The sequence below is a fragment of the Melopsittacus undulatus genome, chromosome 4 (genome assembly GCF_012275295.1).
Source record: "Melopsittacus undulatus isolate bMelUnd1 chromosome 4, bMelUnd1.mat.Z, whole genome shotgun sequence".
Classification (NCBI taxonomy): Eukaryota; Metazoa; Chordata; class Aves; order Psittaciformes; family Psittaculidae; genus Melopsittacus; species Melopsittacus undulatus.
Window position 1 is genome coordinate 93518055 of NC_047530.1, and position 17679 is coordinate 93535733.

Below are 17679 nucleotides of genomic sequence, written 5' to 3' on the forward strand. Positions count from 1 at the left end.
ACAGCGCTGCACCGGCTACTAATGAGAAAAATTGACTGCTACTGCTAAACCCACATTTACTGTACAGTACTCACATGCACTGTGTGCTAAATAATAGTTATTTCAACAATATACTGCAGAACTGGCTTTCTGCTATAGCATGTTTTCTGTATCACTGCTTTGGAGATAGCTTCTCTGTGCAGCTGAAGTCTCCTTTACTCACCTTAGTCTTGTTAGGTGGAAAGCAGTACCCAAGTATATTCACTTGCACTTGACCTTCAAATTCAGTCAGGCCCCTCCCTGCCAACAGAGTCTGCAACCAGTGTTACAATACTTCTGCATCCCTCTTCCTAGGCACAGCATTGAGGTACAATGTGCAAATGCAAGTGAATGCTCCATATAAATATCACTATATTACTTGGCACAAAATTGGTACTAAGGTGGTTGTTCTAAGTTGCATCTTATTCCAATCAGGAAAGCATCAGAGCTACAGGAAACAAAAGTAAACATGTTAAACTAAGCAGCACATTTATGTCCTCATGCTCCTGGTATTCTAATTGCCCAGATCAGGAACTTAGGCAAACATAACTGCCATCTTCTGTCCTTCAGAATGCCTTTGCAATGGAGAGGCCAGTGGAGCTGGTGCTTTTCTTATTACAGGGTTGAAACACAGCCAGGACAAAGATTCCAGTCCTGAAACCAGGGCACTGACACAACCCATGCACACTAGTCTACAGACCTGTGCTAATGTCACAGCAGACTTGAAGCAGCACACAATATCCAGAATCAACTTGCTCTTGCTGCGAGATCTCAGGGAAATTTCTTTCCAATTACCTTGGGGCTTTGCTTCTATTTTGTAGGAATGTTTTGGATGGTCAACTAAGGGAAGGAGCCAACTCCCTTGAAACCAGGCGCAACCTCATTGACCTCTCTAAAACTCAGGCATACAACTTCTTTGATAGCAGCTCCAGCCATGCTGTCCTGGAGGAGCTACCACCACCAGCAGAGATGAGGCAGTTGTTCCTCAGAGCCTGCTCTGCATCACTTGAGAGCAGATTGTTCCAATGTGTTGTGTTGGTTTTACGAGACAAGTGTCCATTGGGACATAAGGTGTAATTATAGTGCAATTTCAATTAAGAGTCAAACTGTGGTCCAATAAGTTGAAAGGTCAGTGCTATATCTAGGAATGCAGCTGGATGGTGGTTTTGCACTTGGCTACAGAATGAAGGGAAATCCTAAGTGGGGCCAAAAACATCCCTGTCTTCAGCCATGATTTGCTGCCAAGCATCAATCCCAGAGCAAATTCGGAATGGATTTTTGCCTGGATTTACAGTTTAAGCAATGTATTATACACTCCTTCTTTTTTTTTTTTGCAGGTTCAGGCTTCAACTTCCAGCCTTTCCAGAAAGCATTTTTCTTTTTTTTTTTTTGTCCTTCCCAAGCTTTTATTAAGAAATAACTAGCTGAAGATATTCTCCTTCACAGTGAGAGTTTCTCAGCTGTCAGGTTTTAGATTATAGCAAAAAAAGAGAACTAGCACACCATCCTGACATAGTTTAAACAAAGATTTAAGGAGCAAACACAGAAAACAGACTTGCCAGTTTATCACCACAGTGGGAAATTATCTCAGAGCACCTCCTAGGGGATGAAGTCTGCGAAAACACCTGGAAGGGAATTTGAGGAAGCACTAACTAACTAAGACAACAAATAATTAGCATTGTATTCAAAAGGGAATGTCAAGGCAGCATAACTTGTTCGAGCTCTAAAATTCCCTAGAAAATTCAATACACTCAAAGGTGTTGGACAGTGCTTAGCATCAAAAGTTGGGCCAAAGCAACATGAAAAATTACACAAATCCATAGATTGAACAGGAGACCAGCTGAGGTCAGGGTGGAAACTGGATATCAGGTAAATTCTGAGGGTGACTTGGACCAGAACAGTAGGTGAGTCAGCCCTGGCACTGCAATTGTTTATTGGGATTTATACAAATGGCTTAGGCCATTTATAAAGCACTCCATCTTTGCCAGATTTCAAAGAAATATTACCATGAAATTTCTTTTTCTTCAAATAGATCTTACCCTCAAAGTAAATTCTTCTAAGAATGTGGAATACCTGAAAATGCAGTGTGACTGCTTTTGCCTGATGACAGATATGCAGGCAAATGACAGATTATAGATTTAATGAAATCCTTAAGTCTGGCGTCTCACATAGGGCCTGAAAATGTCTACACATGTCCATGAATGCTGCTTATCACAAGTACTGGAAACAGCAACATGCTCTCCATCCCAGCCTTCTTTGAAAAGGCCTCTGCCACCAGCTGGAATACTATGTACCTACTAAGATTTGGCAGCTACAAGCAGGAATCTGGTTTTAAAACTGGGCCAACTATAAGGTCAGACACATGCTCATGTCAGCCAACCACGAATGTCACCTGATTTTAAGTGCAAATAACACTTCATATCCATTTAGGAAGGCATCCATGGGAGCAGCACCTCTGTGTATCTTACTCCAGAAACAGAGGTTACAGCCTGTGGAAGGAAAGGCTGAGTCAGTCATGAGAGCAACGGATTTTACATCAGATTGGAATAGCAGGGCCTTTCCAAAAAGGACAGACTTCACAGAAATTGTTGTTCGTCTGATGTCCATTAAAAATAAGATTCCTTTGGGGCAGGTGAAAAAAGAAACCTGGGCATGGGGAACTATGATAACAAGATCTGGGCAAAGATAAAAATGGATCTGAAAATAACAGGAAAAGCAGAATGCAATGCTCTGAACTTACCACCCAACTTATCCCCAGCGCACATGACAGCAAGTTTTTAGCACTGGAAATACACTAACAGCATGTTTTGTGATGCAAAGGCAAGTGCTGATTTCTGAGTCTCACGCCAACATGGAACTGTCACCTTATTGCAACGTCAACACCAAGACTCTACCCAGCTCAGTTAAGGTGCATGAGCCAGAAACATGGACAGAATAAAGAGTGAAAAAGTTTGGGAGTGTACAAGACTGCCCACAGCTGCACAAGATGTGGAAAAGAAAGCTGCCTTGTTCCAAAGTTGTTGTGCAAAAAGACTCGTCACTTGAGCTCTGCTTTAGTGCTCTCCACAAGCCAAAAGGAAGAGAAGATGATCCTTAGGGGCTCAGAGCAAAAATGATAGAGTCAGCAACTTCACACACCAGCAACTTGAATTAAAGAAACAGCCCAGGAAAGTATTGGCTGGCAATTCTCAGACTTCTGCACCTGACGGTGCAAGCCGCCAATAGGTTCAGATATCTTGCCATTTCCAGTTTGATGTGACATGGGAAACAAAATTTCTCCCTGTCCTGACTGCTATTTGAACCCTGCATTTAAATCCCAAAGGAAGAGGCTACCTTAAAGATTCTGGTTTCCTAACCCTACAAGACACATACAAAACACCACCCAGAGTTCTAGCTAATTAACCTTTTATTTCTTAAGCTTTCTGCCCTTTTGCTGGAATCGCACCGTGAAAACACCACTCTTGTTCCTGCATCTGGATTTCTACACTTCCCTGTGATCCCAGTGCCTTTGGCTGAGAATCTGAACATCTCCAGAGCCGTCCCTTGCATTCAGCTTCCCTGCAGCCTGACAGCCAGATGTGGAGCTCAGCCTCAGGGCCACTTTGCTTTCCTTTTCACTCAAACCAAACAGTTGCATCAGCAACTGACAGCTATTTGGTTATATGTTTTTTAATCATTCAACTTGCATATATGTGATCAACTGAAAAGTGTTCTCAGCTGCTGGCAAAAGCAGACAGCAGAGAGTCTCCTTGCCCTGTGGATGCAACAGGGGACGCAGGACTTAATTTCTTGACAGGAATGCCTGCAGATCACTCTGGAAGCGAGAATCAACCCAGGAAGCCAAGCTGCTATACACAAACCATAAAATATCTGCCAACACACAGAACTCATCCTGCCCAAATTTCTGAATAACCCAGACCCAAGATGTTGTTCTGCTGAATCTCTACAGCTCTGCCAACACTTCTTGGACAGCCCATCTCCAGTTATCAATATATTGAGACACATATTCTCCATACATTCATATTTCAGGGGCATGAAATGGGAATGAAAGTGTTACACACTTCTAAAGCCTTCTCTGTACAGAGGAATCCACAAAGTGCCAGAACAAGCAGCAACTCACCACCACTCCCATTACACAGGTACTAAACCTGCTGAGGAGGAGATTTCGCAACAACTTCCTGAAGTGCCTGGTACAGACATGGCAGCACAGGACACCATGATGGTACATGCAGGACACCCAGGGTAATGCACGGAATAACCTAACACTTGCAGCAAGGAATACAAGGGGATGAGAAGATTTTATGTAATTAAAATCAAAGGATACTTAAAACTGCTGCCTGAAACACTTAAGAAAACTAGAAAGTATAGCAACCACGGGAATGTTTTCTTACTTCTGGGCAGCAACAGGTTAGTGAAGTACTGCCCTGGGCACATCAGTTACATGCAGTTACACTGACTCAGGTCAGAATCTGTATACACTGAACTAGGAGTACATGTCATGGATATGGGTTGTAGTTTTTATTTGTACAGCCTTGATCTGGGCTGCAGAGCACTTCAATGTTAATCATAACATTAAAATAAGTCATAAAAGACAGAAGAGCAGGGAAAAAAAAAAGACCACAATACACCCAGTGCTTCCAGTCTGGTTAAAAAACTGTGGATAGCAAAGTTTCCAAATTCTTTTGAAATACTGGCATGCTGCAGGGATAACTTGATGGATTTAGACTCAAGACACTGAAGAATTATCCAAGAAAACAAAGCCTTTGATTTACACTCAAGTAAATCTTCCTCTGGATTAATCTGCCCAACTCTGAGATAACATGTAGATTTTTTTTTTTTACACAGCTTAACATAAACAAACCCTCCATGTGTCGTGAATGGTGGGGCAGTGAAAAAGAAGACAGTTTAGGGGCATGCACTTTCCAAGGAACGGAAAAACACTTTGTCATTCACCCTGGGTTTGGCTTTCAGAAGTGCTGCCAGGGCACTGAGTGTTTGATATAATCGGTCTGCTACCAAGAGCTTAATTTAAGCACAGAGAGCTGCCTGCATCACTGGGTGATTCCCAAAACAACAGGGCTCTGGGTAACATCACATCACCCACTTCTGCTCTCCCTCAGCTAAACATGACAGAGCAATTGCACTGAGGGCTCCAGCCTGATGAAGCTAGTGGGGACTCATGCAACTACACAAAGTGGCATTACTAGTCCCCAGGGGATACAAGGCTGTGAAGGCAGACCGCAATTTTTTAGCAGTAAATGAAGTGAACCTTCACAACCGGGCATCAAGAACTTTTTGCCATCTTCTACCATCAGCAGCATCAGTCTGATGCTTCTGTTCACTGCATGAACAAGACAGTGCTGCAACACAGACCAAGGTGGAAGGGATTCCTGTTTTACCTACACAGACCTTGTAAAAAAAGAAAAAGCCTGGATTTCTGTTCCCAAATTCTATGAACAGTAAAGCCTAACCTCAATAGTAAAGCACTCCCTGCCAGTCCTGGTGTGACTCAGCTCATCTTTGCCCTTACACTCCAGCCTCTACCCAGAGCCTGCTGGGGTCTGCCTGCCCACCCAGCCCCTCAACTCCCCAGCTTTGTCCAAGGGAGGCAGCAGCTCCCTGGGTCTAGTTTTGAGCACAGCCTCTGCCACAGAGCCCATTGCCTGCAGGCTGTGAGCATGCAGGTGCTGAGCTCTGCTGGGGAAAAGATTTCAGCTACAGAATTGTCTGCTTCAAAATCCCTACTGTGTCTGTTTGTTTTCTTCAGCAGGAAGGCTTCAGGAACAGCTGAGCACTCGGATTCCCCCTTCCCTGGGACTGAAAACAAAGCAAACCTAGATAGCACACACACAGCTGCTCCTTCATCTAGGAAGAACAGCGCTTTACATCTGGCTAGGCCACTCCTCAGAAGCATGGTGAGAAAACCACACTTGAATAACAGTCAATTAACACAACAAAAGGCACTTGGAAAGTGCTTTGCATGCATGCTAAATACCATCCCTGCGCCAGCATTTTCTGTGTTTCTACCCCACCCATTTTCTTCGTGCAAGTAAAACTTATCTATTGTCTTGACATCTCAGGTAACACAGCGCTTCCTAAAGACACAGACCTCTTGTTGAGATAGCTAAGTAAAGACCTAGTTAGCAATATGGGTTCTGCAATCAGTTTCTCCTCAGCAGATTCCTATCACTGCAAGCCTTTGCCAAGTGACTGTATTACACTTTAACAACAGTTGTGGACAACACAGTTGATGAGTGACAGTCTAACAGGTTTTGGCATTTAATCTGATGCACTCCAGCGCCTTCTCTTCCACGGCTACAGTTTGAAGCAATAGTCCTTTTACTCCTTTGTGGAAACTGAGGTGCAGTTCCCTGCACTGACCATCCCAAAGCCATCCCACTTGCTCATAAAGGCAGGATTAGGGAAGCGAACCCAGATCTGCCAACTCCCAAGACTGGCTTCAGCAGTAAATCACCCAACCATAATCAAAATTCATGGGATAAGCAAAAGATCCAAGTCTTGTAGCTCTCAAGTCCATTTAAATGGAGGCAGGTATGTCTCTGCTGAAGAGCAGGTACAGTGCTGCCAGGAAGGAGGACAGGCAGGACACACAAAGGTGTTTCCCACACCTGATGAAGGGCTTCCTTGTACATCCCTTTCCGGCAACAGCAGAAGGATCAGCCAGGAAGTTACAGACATCAGCACATTATGTGGAAAGCTAAAGGAATCAAGTGACATGACACACTGGACAGACTGCTGCAGAGGGTGTGGAAAAAGCAGACACCATCTCCAGCTCTACAGCTCCTACTACCAACAGCTAAGAGCTTAATAGGGAGATCTGGGTTTGGGGAGTTCTCAGACAAGTACAGCATTAGGTTAGTTAACTTGCCTGTATTTCTATTTGTCCCAGAAGACCACATTTCCTGTACTACAAGCTCCACAAGAAGGGAAAATTAGTTTTTTCTTTCATCAATGTCTGGCTCTGTTCCAGAGGCTTTGGCTTTTTGTCCCTGAAGAGGCTACCCCAGGGAAGCTATTTCCTTGAGGTCTGCCTTCTCCTCGTGCTTGGCTTTTGCCTGAGCAAGGGGTTACAGAGCGACTCCAACCCCATCTTCAGATCTCCAAAGCTGAGACTGGCCAGGCTGCCTGCAGACACCAGGCCACACTGCATCATGCAGCATGTTGCTGCCAGACATCCTCAAAGAAAAGGCACCTGCACAGCAGCTGATCTGCAGTTGCCCAGTCTGCTCCCCTGGAGAGGGACAGCAGAACAGGACCTGGCCCCAGTGCATCCTTGTGATGCAGGAAGCAAATACATCCCAGAAGTGCCATCCTGGACCCAAAGTCCCTGTGAGGCTAAGACTCCTCATGCACACACCACAGCCCAAAGTTGCTGTACAGGGTCCCACCAGCTTGTAGATGTAGGAAATCAGACTCCTTCACTCCTAGACAGTGTGGCTGACACCCCCATCCCAAAATTTGAAGTTTAGCCAAAAGGCTAATGGAGGAGGAGCTGGAGTCATCTCTCATCCTGCCCTCCTCCATATACATCATTTCAGACTAAAAACTGTGTGAGCAGCAAAATAAGCCCCTGAGAAAAATCTAATGACTGTGTGTGACCTTACCCCTGTAGCATATTGTCAACACATTAATTCACTTCAAGATAAAATTCTAATAGATTCTGACTTCCAGCATCAAAAAGACCTTCCTCAACAGCCACATGGCCTGGCAGTCTGCTCCTTCATTCATGCAATGCTTGCCTGAACTTTGCAATAGAGTGACAAAAGCATACATCAGTTTCTTGAAATTGTTAATTCTTTTCTGTAGACACTTTTGATATCCTTAACCTCGCACAGTTATTTGCCATCCATAATGAAATTATTTGAGGATACAGCCATTACCACTGGGAGAAACACACTAAAAGCAAGCCTGTAAAGATCAATATTCAGCTTGAAAGGCAGCATCATTGTAGGAGTTAAGAGTCAAGGCTGTGCTGGCTACTGGCTGAGTTTCTTGACTATCACATGGCTGGGTCCAGTGAGGACCAGCTCAAGATCTCACAGGGACAAGGTGATCGGTTTTTTTTTGCTGCCCACTTAAGCACACGGCACAGCAAACGTGCTCAACAGCAAGATGATGGGAGCATGGCTGTACAAGGGTTCGGAACATGGACAGGAGACCTTCAGGCTGCAAAAAAGCCACAACTATTTATCCCTGTGTGATCTTGCGCAACTCACTTCAACGTATATTTCAACTTGACTGACAAGAAATAAACTTGTATCTAACAGAAAAGTGATAAGCAGAACAGTAAATAATGCCTTTAATGGCCCTCATACACAGTAAAGCCTAATCTACTTTGAGGTTATTTTGTCTTCCTGAGAACCAGTGTAGCAACAATTTGTTATTGATTTCAACAGAAGCAAGTTAATTTAAATTGCACAGAAGCTTTGTGGAGGTCAGCACAATTCTGGTAGGACTCCAGGGACAACAGCAAAAGCAGAGGCAAACTGACAGGACTTCAGTCACATGGCAGCAGTGTACTTCCATTCCTCCTTTGTGTGACATTTTTAACAAAATGTAATGCAATTCATAGATAAAGGCTCTACCACAGTTAAGTTTGAGGCATGACATGTAGGACAGAGCAGGGTTGTGGAAGCCCATCTCACTGCACAGAACAGACAGGGTAGTGGCACAGTCCTCCAAGAAAGGCACAATGTTTCTGTACATGCCAAGAGAAGGCACAACAAAACCAAGGGGTTCCAGAAAAAGACAGGAATTAGAAAATTTCAGAGTGTGAAGGAGGAAAGACTGCATGTGCAAGTCAGACAAGTCTTTTCTGTAAGAACCCCAAATGGCATGAAACTTTTGTGATCCTGTGATAGTCTAAGCAGCAGCAACCAGTGTCATCCACTGCATTTGGCACAAGTCTAACCCCATGTAGATCAGCCTGAGGATATGAGCACACAACTGCTTAGATCCTGGGCAGATCTGCTAGCAAATCAGATCTATCAGATCCAATGGAAAGAGCCACATTCCCCCAGGCCTTCCACAGAGGCTTAGAAAAGGGTAGGGAATGAGTCAAGGAAACAAGTCAGGCAGAGCAGGGAGGAGACATGCCCTGGCTGCTTGCTGGGCTGACAATGCCAGCAGGAATCAGTCATCAGCTGCAAAAAGAGCCTGAAAGAGAGCAGTCAGAGAGGACTCAGTGAGCTGGAGTGGTGTAGGAGGAGGATGCCCTGTATAAGACATTGCAGTTCCTCTGCACAGAAAGGCCAAATTATACATGGCTCCTGCTTTCCAAGGGACAGAGCTAGAAGCTGGTCATGTGGCAACAGTCAGACCTCAGCAAGGACCTGCACAGGCCTTTAGGAGAGAGAGATTGCTTGCAGAATAAACCTCTTAACTGGCACAGCCACTGCTGAGAAAGCAACTGAGCAGAACAGCATTTCTGCAAACCTACTTCAAAATCACTGAATCTACATTGCTACATAATATAGCTGATAAACAAACAGCAAACAATACCTTTTAACAAATGAAACATTGACACCTCTTAAAGGCATTCCTGAAGTACAGGTTTGCTTCCAAACAGTAGAAGAAAAAAGGAACCCCTTTCCTGAGCCATTCCTATACTCTCATCCTCTACCCCAACAGCTGTAGAGTTTCAGTTCTGCCTAATACCTCTCCAGATTTATTAGATGCCCAGCTAGAATGCTCTGATTGTTCCCTGATTGCTGCAGTATTTTGCCAGGGGTGAGGAATGTGGGAGTGATTCCTAATATTTTTATGACTATTATATGACCTTCTGTTAACTTGATGGGATAAGTCACAGGGCCCTCACTGAAAAACAGGAAAGCATCCCTTGAAATGGATGCTCATGAAGAGGCATAGAGGTCAAACCAACAGTGGAGCCTGAACACTGATAGGAGTTTTAATTATGAATTATGAATCTAGCTACTTTAGGTTGCTATTCTGGGAGCTGCTAAATTAACAGGCGAGTAAGAAACAGGAGGATCTTCTCAAAAATATAGGGCATTTCCACCTCCCACCCATTAAGAGATGTGAAAGTTTTAAGTCCTGGGTCTGATACAGCAGTGATTTGTGGTGCCTGATTTATCAAGGTCACAGAGCACCAAAGCATAATCTTGCCTCCACTCTTGTCTCTCCTTATGCCAAGAGGAAAACTAAGCCCCTAGAGTCTCTCTCCCCAGCATAGATTAAATTGCTTAAAAGAGGGTATCCTCTCCCTTCAGTTCACATTACATGGTCTGAAGAGTATAATTAGATGGCTTCTGAACAGAGCTGGATAATGCAATGTTCTCTCATAAGAAATTGCCATGCTGAAGCTGAGAGTTCTGCAAACAGACATGAATCTAAAGCATTAATAACTTCAGTTAAATATGGAAAGACAAGATTAAGAGAGCTTGTGTTCATTAAAGAGAAACAATTTACCATAGGCTAGAAAAGATTCATAATCCTGCAGTCCCCATCATAGGAAATTTCATATCTGCTAACTGAAAATGTTGACAAGACTATCACATAAAGATGTTAAGCCACTGAGTCGGTGACATTGAGTGAAATTTGTATCTGCGGACACCCCTGAGAGGCAGCCTATGCATCAAAAATGCAAACTAAGCCATAGCTCCATTTAGGGCTTACAAGACCCCCAGTATGGGAGGGAAGACCCTATTCCCAGGAGAGCAGAATGACTGTGGGGTGCTGAGGGTTCACAGCAGGCAGGCCTGCAGAGAGGGAGAGCTCTGCAGTTTTACAAGTCTGGACACTCAGCAATTAGCTTCCTTGAAACACTGCTGTTCACACTAACTCCAGGCGAGCTGGCAGTCAGATACAGAGCCTGCTTGAGCCCCAGAACCCTGCTCATTTCATATGCTTTTCTGCCAGCAAAGCACAAAACAGGACAAGGCGTCTTGCACTGTCAACAAGTTTTTGGGGAAAATAAAATACATTTTCATTCCCTTCATAATTAAAACTCTTCTCATTAGAGGGCATGAGGGCAATTTACCTCCTCAAGGGGAGGGGGTTCCTGGTGTTCCACTAATGGAAACAGGCTGCTGGCTAATGGGTGGTCTGCAAACCCTGTTTGTTTGTGCAGGGAGTAATCCCAGCCATGTCAGGTAAGCAGCACACTGCTTTTGCTGCTCTGAGTAACTATGCTCACAAACTGCCTCAATCAGCAGCTACACAAAGTCTACTGAGGGCAAAACTGCTGAGCAGGAATTTAGCACTGTTTACACCAGCAGCTTGAGTGAGTAGTACCATCTCTCCCAAGGTCTCTAACATCACTGACAGACAGAGCCGTTATTGCTGCAGGATGGCCAGGGAAATAGACCCTGTGGCTTGAGAGTTGTGTACTTCAGACTCATAAAAGTTTCATTTACTCTGCTGTAATTGCTAAAGGAATGAGTTTCCCTGGATGCAACATATCTACCAAACACATTTATGGTACGAAATGTACCTTTCAGCTGCATCCAGGGCTATTTGTGGACACAGACCAGCTCCAGTAGACTATTGAACAGAAATGCCACTATAGCTGCAGCAGGCTCTGTGCCACAGGGGATGCTGGCAGGAACTACTCCACATGTGTAGGAACAAAATGTTTTATGGACTTGATTTAATTCCACTTTAGAAGCAGAACCAAACACGAGGCCTTAGACTGCAGCAAAATAAGACTAGCTGCTCCTGCCCAGACAACCAGCAGCTGTGATGCTAGGCTAGTGATAGCACCAAAACCCTTGATTCATCATACGCTGCCTAGCTGATTAATTAACATCAGATGATAAACTCTTACTTTCTCCCCTATGTTTACACCAGGCCTCACTCCAGGCAGTGTATAAGCAAAGACCATAAACCCAAGCCTCTGTATTCCTTTTAATCACGGCTTATGTTTGAGCAGACCCACTGGCAAGCACTAAAGCACATCTTGCTCTTTAGCACATGGGAAAGGCAATCAAGCAAGGCTGCATGCCCAGAGTGCACATACTGGAGCAGCAAGGTTCACTTTGCTACAGCTGAGGGTATCAGCTAGTTCCAAACCCCAGCAGGGTCATTTGCTCATGGCAGTCCACCCAGCTACCAAACCCCCTCCCCAGCTTCCCTCAGAGCCAGACACATCACAAGCTTTTACCCACTGCCAGGTACTGAGTAGCATGGCACTGACTTATAGAGTAGTGTGCTTCTCTGCAAAAGACACCTTCAGAGCCAGCCTGCCACCCAAAGTGTCTCCAGCTCCTACTGCCAGGCAGATGCTACTTACCAGGTGCTATTTAAGAAACCCATGAGGTGATCAGTTTTGTTGGAACCTCCAAGAGCAAAAAAAGGTGTAGCATGGTTGCTCTGAGTATACACCCCTACCTCTAAACCCAGATATTGAGTGATACCTGTACCAGAGATATTCCCCAACCCCACAAAATCTGCTTTTAAAACATAGTGCTTGTGTCCAGCTTAGAGCTACTTTGACCACAGAAGCAAGCATCTCACAGCAAAACTTATCTAGTGCTTGCCTCTGATATTTAAGCATTCTGCTGTGCTCCCACAGGCCACTACAACCACTCAAGCCCACCCATCACTTGAGAAGGCATCTCCTTTCCCAGGTAAAGCCAATCTTGTTTCTTAAAACTCCAACCACACTGCCTTCAGGTGCAGCCTAGGAAGCAGAAAAAGGCTAGGGAAGAAACAATATGTGAATGCCTGCCAGTAGATGAGTGACAATATCTATTGCTAGCCCCATATCACAGCTTTAAGCTTTGGGATAATCTCGTAACTACATGCTGAGAACATTTCTGGAGGGCATGATGGCAAGCTGTGCTTAGGCAAGCTGTGGCAGCACGCAGGATAAGTGAAGTTCATGATCAGATACAAGTGTGCTTTGCTCAGGCACATGGTCTGTTTGCATAACAATGTGCCTGAAAATTTGCTTTCTTTTTAACAGAAACAATCTGTGAAAGGGTTTGTACCCCAAAGCAAGTTGTAACTTTGTGCTTTAAATTAATAAGAATGCTTCTCCTTTCTAAATAGTTGCTATTCAGAAAGAAGGCAATGCCAGCTGGTTTGTGACATCCCCCAAAAGCAGCAGAGACGAGGAGTCCAAGCAAAGAGCTTGTTAACAGTCCATGGACTGAAAGACATTCATCTGACTTCTTAATTTCCTGTTGAAAAGGCTGTCTATAATTACAAAGATCATGGTGTAGAGTTGGAGAAAGAGGTAAGAAAATTTCATGCATCTTTGAGATTTTATTCTCATTTGTGTTGCAATTTTGACTCAAAAATATACCAATGGCTGTAGCACAAGCCCTGCAGGACCACATTCACAGATCCCCTGCTGCAGCCTGTCTGCCTCCCACCTTGTCTTAACTGAAAACTTCTGAACAACAGAAGTTGTTCATTGTTATAGAAGTTGCCATTTTCTATATTTGTTTTGACCAGCTTTACACAACCATTTCCTGTGAAGAAGACGAAATCAGATCTGAAGCAAGTTACTTTCTATTTGGCAGGACAATCTAGTCCCAAACTATTCCTCAAACTCACCCCTCTGCCCACAAGCAGACCACCCTCAAGTATCCCAGGGCTGAGGAGGTGAGAGGGTAACCCAGCAGCTGCACCATGCCCACAACAACTGAGCAATGGTCCTGTCTAATGTTTCATTTTTAATAAGTATTCCAAATTGGAAAGCAAATGCTGCCCCACAGCGTATTTCTAGTAAACAAAAGAAGATAAATGCATATCAGACATGAGTGGTGTGGGAGGAAGAGGAATGCATAATTGGCTCCCAACTGTCATCAAATGGTTTCTTCTACTAGTGGGGTTCACACTAAGGGATCAGCAGCAAATATCTTGGGGGCTCATATGAAAGGTCTGAGTTAAAAGTACTGCTTTTAGAAACATTAGCCCTGACTATGGTCAGACTTAGGCGGTAACCACAGATTACAAAACAAGTATAAGACTTTCTCTGTATAGACAGATACATAGATATCCTATAGTCTAGGACAAGGCTGAACTGGGTTTTGAGAAGGCAAAGTTAAGTCATATTGAGGTGACAATGCTTAAAGAAGGGCCTGAATCTGACCAGAGTTCACATCCAAAGGTGAACTCCTGGCCCTTTGCTTGCAAGCAGGATGTGCCAGCACTTATGGCCACACAACCAAGCAAGCCCAGCCTCCTCACTCATTTTTCACTCATCTCCCCTCTCCTTAAACTTCATGTATTTTCTTACACCCTTTTTTTTAGCTTATGCCTGGGGTGGCCTCTCAAATGTACTAAATATAAATGTGGACCCAGCTATGTAAATAAAATGGCCCATGTGGTGAGCACACATGAGGGCAGGGGCCTTTTCCCATGGACAGGAAGGCTGATTGCCAAGCATATCCCAAGCCCTGCACTCCTGCACAGGGAAAGAGAGCCTAACATTTAGGAGCAGTCACAATTTTTCATAAAAGAGCTGATCTTTTCTCTACCTGGAGTGAGAAATGCCAGTTACAGGCAGCACTAAGATCTGCCTCCAGCACCACGAGATGGAGACATGGAGGAGAGGGTCAGAGGGCAGGATGACATCGAGTGAAGAATTTTAAGGGATAAGTGGTATGCAACCAGAAGGAGAAGAATTTCTCCATCCTACTGTTTCTAGTGTATGTGTACACGCCATATGGGGACGGCTCTGGGCATGTTAGGAGTAATTTGTTTGAGCAACTCCCTTGTTCCTTCCTGAAAGAGAAGAAGCTCAGACTGGAAAAATAGGCCAGCGGGGCAGCTCAGAAGACTGCCAGACAGCTACCTTTCCACATGCAATATCCCATGGCACTAGGGGATCTGACCCTCTGTCAGGTGAGTCGATGTGCCATGGGATGCATGTAATGTGGTGGGACTGGGTGTGTGAAGTGTGAGCTCTCACTGGTGCACACCCCTCTGCTAGGTTAGAGGGTGACTGTTAACCTGCACCACAGTGGGTCACTTCTGACTGAAGAAGTCTTCATGAAGCTAACCACTCTGATACAGTCCTCTTTGCCTCCCCATGGGTGCAAAGGAGCAGGAGGAAGGTAGTCCAGTGCACACAGCCACCTAAGAGGGTGAGTTTGAAGGATGGGACAGAGTGAAATCAAACCCAAGCTCTAGCTCACTGTCACACTAGCAGAGCACTGAGCTGCTCCTACTTTCCAGCAGGCTTAGAAGAGCCTACACCAGGTTCAGGGACTAGCCATCAGTGCAAAGTGTGACAGAGAATTGGCATTTGTGCTTCCTCCAGGGACTCATCTAATCTCATCCAGTTTGTCTCCAGGAGGTCTGTCTCTTTTGCTGCTGCTTCTCCTTGCTCTCAGTCCTTTCCTGTGTTCAGCCCTATGTATGGGTCACATGACAACCCTCCTGGTTTTAAACTTATATGCTTGAAACCCTTTTAGACAACATAGTAAATAAAGTGATGGATCCTGCTGTGCTTGTTTGCTTTGTGGTTTCTTGGAGGCAATGCCAAATAAAATAAAGTCCCAAGAATAAATCCCACTGAACAGGAACATTTTCACAAATAATCTCAGCTACACAGCTTGCCAGTCCTCAAGTCCTCATTTCTACATCTCTGCAGCCCAAAACATGTGTTTTGTGTTGTTTCACATAAATCTCTCTGGTTATTTATCTGCATAAACCCTTCTACAAATTGGTCACTGGGTCTCAAAATGTAGCAAGCAGGCTCTTTGATTTACGTCTCAATCACCAGGTGCATCAATCACTGCTTCGCACACCTTGTTTGCTCCCATGCAGGGAGAAGTTACAGGTCCCCTCTGCCAGAAGAGAGGGCAAAAAGTCAAATGGTTTTGATGGATGGATAAATGTCTGTGGGCTAAACTTCCATCCACAGAGCTTGTTTATACTGAGAGTTACTAGCACTCCTTCCTCCCACTAGTTGATAAAATACTCCTCTTCCATCCATCCTTATGAAATATACTCCAGAGCAAGAGCCTGCACATGAATATTTGATCTCTTTGTGAGCTGTTTTACACTATTACATTTCCTCCTGTGGTGGCAATTCCTCTCCATACAGGAATAAGTAAAACAGCAGCCTTATTCTGTGGTGTTAAAGTGGTGTATCAATCTTGTTACAGACCTGCTCCACACAGATGTGAGTCTTACTCTTCGTCATCACAGCACAACTTTTAGCATTTATTCTGAGCTCTGGGAATGAATCATGTTTTTAGGTTAGGGTTTAACTGGGTAACTCTCTTGATTGAGAGCTACCCCTGGATTTCACAAGGCATGTGCAGACTCGTTGACAGGCAGGCAAGATTCATCATCCTCAAATGAGCTGTGCTGTTGACAAGCTGTGGGATAATGGCAGGATCAAGACATCACCCTGCCTCAGTTTCCCCATTCAAAACAGAAATGAGTCAGTGCAATATAAAAACTGAGACCATTTATATTGCCATAGCACTCGACGGGTCCTAGTGATGAGAGTCAGCCTGCAGTACACTGTAACATGTCATGCTTCTCCTTGTGAACACCTTCACATCCCTGCTCATGGCTCCTGCATTGCTGCTACAAGTTGCTGTCTCCCAGGGTGACAGCTCATATTAGCAATGTTTTTGTAGAGAGATGGCTGGAGGGATGAAGAAATTGGAAGAGGAAAATGGAGCCTTAAGCTGCTTGACCAGCAGTTCAAACACCTAGTGTGGCAGCCCAGAGCTCCTATCGACTGGCAGCTACTGAGGAAGGATCTGGCTGGCTTTAGGAGCAGGCTGCAATCTTTATTCAGGGGTCCCAACATCAGCTGAACTGCTGATTCAGACACAATGTGTGTGACTGATTTCATCCCTTCTTTAGCTACATACAAACAGACTGAGGCTTCTCTCAAGTATTTAATGGGTTATTTTTCTGCCTCTGCACTGCTGCTGTGTAGTTATCTTTTATACCCCCTGGGCTTTGTGCTTTCTTGTGTTGCAGGGCTGGACTTTATATAGCCTACTGCTAGTAACAAACTGGTATTATGTGGATGGGTCTTTCAAGACTTTTACTCACCTCCCTATTTGATCACTTCAGTACCATGGGACTTCTTGTGTGGTGAGGGATTTCTCAGTGCCAGTGAGAAAAGTGGATGTCTGCTCACATGGATCACATCCTCCCGAGGGGCTGAAATCCATGGCGTTCACATACAGGCCACAAGCTAGGTCTATATTGCCATACATGATCTTAAGCATAGTCTTTTTGACCTGCTCTGCCTACCTGTCTGCCTTACCAGTCACTTCTAGCTGCCTTTTAGATGATACTAACCAATCCACCTGCTAGGGTTTTTATAGACTTCAGCCCAGATGTGCAGACTCTATGGAAAAGGAGATAGATCTGGTTTTAGTGTAGCAGTTGCTTGGGAGGCACTGATGCCAGCTTCAGTATGATGTTTCCCTCCCGAGTTTTGCAGCAGACTGACTGCTTCATGGTGGGGGGTTGCTGCATGTGTGTGTAATGTGGTCTATGTGCCATATCAGTTTATCTTTGAAGATATCTGGAGTCCCAGTAGCCATAGTACGGGAGCAACTCACTGCAAGGGTGTCTGACTAGGCCCACACTCCTGCAAGAAACGATGGGAACTGAGGGGCAGCAGGCATACAGAGGACATGCAAAGACTTGTGCAGGGTGTAGTCATGTTTCTGGATCACACACAGCTCCCTT